We start from the raw sequence: 4,166 nt of genomic DNA, 5'->3' as shown, positions 1-4,166 counted from the left end.
GCGGCACTGTCGAAGGGTCAGTACTGAGGGATCACTGCACTGTCAGAGGGTCAGTACTGAGGGATCACTGCACTGTCAGAGGGGCAGAACTGAGGGAGGGCTGCACTGTCACAGGGTCAGTACTGAGAGAGTGCTGCATTGTCACAGAGTCAGTACTGAGCGAGTGCTGCACTGTCAGAGGGTCAGTAATGAGGAAGTGCTGCACTGTCAGAGGGTCAGTACTGTGGGAGTGCTGCATTGTCACAGGGTCAGTACTGAGGGAGTGCTGCAATGTCAGAGGGTCAGTACTGAGGGAGTGCTGCAATGTCCCAGGGTCAGTACTGAGAGAGTGCTGCACTGTCAGAGGGTCAGTACTGAGGGTGCACTGCACTGTCAGAGGGGCCGTACTGAGGGAGTGCTACACTGTCAGATGGTCAGTACTGAGGGAGTGCTGCACTGTCGAAGGGTCTGCACTGAGGGAGCATGGCACTGTCAGAGGGTCAGTACTGAGGGAGTGCTGCACTGTCGAATGGTCTGTACGGCGGGAGCATTGCACTGTCAGAGGGGCAGTACTGAAGGAGTGCTGCATTGTTAGATGGTCAGTACTGAGGGAGAGCTGAACTTTCAAAGGGCCAGTACTGAGGGAGCGCTGCACTGTCAGAGGTTCAGTTCTGAGGGAGTGCTGCACAGTCAGAGGGTCAGTACTGTGGGAGTGCTGCACTGTCTCAGGGTCAGTACTGAGCAAGAGATGAACTTTCAAAGGGCCAGTACAGAGGGATTGCGACACTGTCAGAGGGGTCAGTACTGAGGGAGCGCTGCACTGTCAGAGAGTCAGTACTGTGGGAGCGCTGCACTGTCGAAGGGTCAGTACTGAGGGAGCGCTGCACTGTCCAAGGGTCAGTACTGAGGGAGTGCTGCACTGTCAAAGGGTCAGTACTGAGGCAGTGCAGCACTGTCACAGGGTCAGTACTGAGGGAGTGCTGCACTGTCGAAGGGTCAGTACTGAGGGATCACTGCACTGTCAGAGGGGCAGTACTGAGGGAGTGCTGCACTCTCAGAGGGTCAGTACTGACAGAGTGCTGCACTGTCTCAGGGTCAGTACTGAGAGAGTGCTGCATTGTCACAGGGTCAGTACTGAGGGAGTGCTGCACTGTCATAGGGTCAGTACTGAGGGAGTGCTGCACTCAGAGGGTCAGTACTGAGGGAGTGCTGCACCGTCAGAGGGTCAGTACTGAGGGAGTGCTGCACTGTCACAGGGTCAGTACTGAGGGAGTGCTGCACGGTCTCAGGGTCAGTAATGAGGGAGTGCTGCATTGTCACAGGGTCAGTACTGAGGGAGTGCTGCAATGTCAGAGGGTCAGTACTGAGGTAGTGCTGCACTGTCACAGGGTCAGTACTGAGGGAGTGCTGCACGGTCTCATGGTCAGTACTGAGGGATCACTGCACTGTCTCAGGGTCAGTACTGAGGGAGTGCGGCACTGTCGCAGGGTCAGTACTGAGGGATCACTGCACTGTCAGAGGGTCAGTACTGAGGGATCACTGCACTGTCAGAGGGGCAGAACTGAGGGAGGGCTGCACTGTCAGAGGGTCAGTACTGAGAGACTGCTGCACTGTGTCAGGGTCAGTACTGAGAGAGTGCTGCATTGTCACAGAGTCAGTACTGAGCGAGTGCTGCACTGTCAGATGGTCAGTAATGAGGGAGTGCTGCACTGTCAGAGGGTCAGTACTGTGGGAGTGCTGCATTGTCACAGGGTCAGTACTGAGGGAGTGCTGCAATGTCAGAGGGTCAGTACTGAGGGAGTGCTGCAATGTCACAGGGTCACTACTGAGTGAGTGCTGCACTCTCAGAGGGTCAGTACTGAGGGAGCACTGCACTGTCAGAGGGTCAGTACTGAGGGAGTGCTACACTGTCAGATGGTCAGTACTGAGGGAGTGCTGCACTGTCGAAGGGTCTGCACTGAGGGAGCATGGCACTGTCAGAGGGTCAGTACTGAGGGAGTGCTGCACTGTCGAAGGGTCTGTACTGAGGGAGCATTTCCCTGTCAGAGGGGCAGTACTGAGGGAGTGCTGCATTGTTAGATGGTCAGTACTGAGGGAGAGCAGAACTTTCAAAGGGCCAGTACTGAGGGAGCTCTGCACTGTCAGAGGGTCAGTTCTGAGGGAGTGCTGCTCAGTCAGAGGGTCAGTACTGTGGGAGTGCTGCACTGTCTCAGGGTCAGCACTGAGCAAGAGCTGAACTTTCAAAGGGCCAGTACTGAGGGATTGCGACACTGTCAGAGGGGTCAGTACTGAGGGAGCGCTGCACTGTCAGAGAGTCAGTACTGAGGGAGCGCTGCACTGTCGAAGGGTCAGTACTGAGGGAGTGCTGCACTGTCAAAGGGTCAGGACTGAGGGCGTGCTGCATTGTCGAAGGGTCAGTACTGCGGGAGCGGTGCACTGTCGAAGGGTCAGTACTGAGGGTGTGCTGCACTGTCAGACGGTCAGTACTGAGGGAGTGCTGCACTGTCGAAGGGTCAGTACTGAGGGATCACTGCAATGTCAGAGTGGCAGCACTGAGGTAGTGCTGCACTGTCAGAGGGTCAGAACTGAGAGAGTACTGCACTGTCTCTGGGTCAGTACTGAGAGAGTGCTCCATTGTCACAGGGTCAGTACTGAGGGAGTGCTGCACTGTCAGAGGGTCTGTACTGAGGGAGTGCTGCAGTGTCAGTGGGTCAGTACTAAGGTTAAGCTGCATTGTCACAGGGTCAGTACTGAGGGAGTGCTGCAATGTCAGAGGGTCAGTACTGATGGAGTGCTGCACTGTCACAGGGTCAGTACTGAGGGAGTGCTGCACTGTCTCAAGGGTCAGTACTGAGGGAGTGCTGCACTGTCGGAGGGTCAGTACTCAGGGATCACTGCACTGTCTCAGGGTCAGTACTGAGGGAGTGCTGCACTGTCGAAGGGTCAGTACTGAGGGATCACTGCACTGTCAGAGGGGCAGTACTGAGGGAGTGCTGCACTGTCAGAGGGTCTGTACTGAGAGAGTGCTGCACTGTCTCATGGTCAGTACTGAGAGAGTGCTGCATTGTCACAGGGTCAGTACTGAGGGAGTGCTGCACTGTCACAGGGTCAGTACTGAGGGAGTGCTGCACGGTCTCAGGGTCAGTAATGAGGGAGTGCTGCATTGTCACAGGGTCAGTACTGAGGGAGTGCTGCAATGTCAGAGGGTCAGTACTGAGGTAGTGCTGCACTGTCACAGGGTCAGTACTGAGGGAGTGCTGCACGGTCTCATGGTCAGTACTGAGGGATCACTGCACTGTCTCAGGGTCAGTACTGAGGGAGTGCGGCACTGTCGCAGGGTCAGTACTGAGGGATCACTGCACTGTCAGAGGGTCAGTACTGAGGGATCACTGCACTGTCAGAGGGGCAGAACTGAGGGAGGGCTGCACTGTCAGAGGGTCAGTACTGAGAGACTGCTGCACTGTGTCAGGGTCAGTACTGAGAGAGTGCTGCATTGTCACAGAGTCAGTACTGAGCGAGTGCTGCACTGTCAGATGGTCAGTAATGAGGGAGTGCTGCACTGTCAGAGGGTCAGTACTGTGGGAGTGCTGCATTGTCACAGGGTCAGTACTGAGGGAGTGCTGCAATGTCAGAGGGTCAGTACTGAGGGAGTGCTGCAATGTCACAGGGTCACTACTGAGAGAGTGCTGCACTCTCAGAGGGTCAGTACTGAGGGAGCACTGCACTGTCAGAGGGTCAGTACTGAGGGAGTGCTACACTGTCAGATGGTCAGTACTGAGGGAGTGCTGCACTGTCGAAGGGTCTGCACTGAGGGAGCATGGCACTGTCAGAGGGTCAGTACTGAGGGAGTGCTGCACTGTCGAAGGGTCTGTACTGAGGGAGCATTTCACTGTCAGAGGGGCAGTACTGAGGGAGTGCTGCATTGTTAGATGGTCAGTACTGAGGGAGAGCAGAACTTTCAAAGGGCCAGTACTGAGGGAGCTCTGCACTGTCAGAGGGTCAGTTCTGAGGGAGTGCTGCTCAGTCAGAGGGTCAGTACTGTGGGAGTGCTGCACTGTCTCAGGGTCAGCACTGAGCAAGAGCTGAACTTTCAAAGGGCCAGTACTGAGGGATTGCGACACTGTCAGAGGGGTCAGTACTGAGGGAGCGCTGCACTGTCAGAGAGTCAGTACTGAGGGAGCGCTGCA

The sequence above is a fragment of the Heterodontus francisci genome, unplaced genomic scaffold (genome assembly GCF_036365525.1).
Source record: "Heterodontus francisci isolate sHetFra1 unplaced genomic scaffold, sHetFra1.hap1 HAP1_SCAFFOLD_83, whole genome shotgun sequence".
Taxonomy (NCBI): domain Eukaryota; kingdom Metazoa; phylum Chordata; class Chondrichthyes; order Heterodontiformes; family Heterodontidae; genus Heterodontus; species Heterodontus francisci.
The sequence above is the reverse complement of the archived record's forward strand: the minus strand, read 5'-3'. Positions refer to the sequence as shown.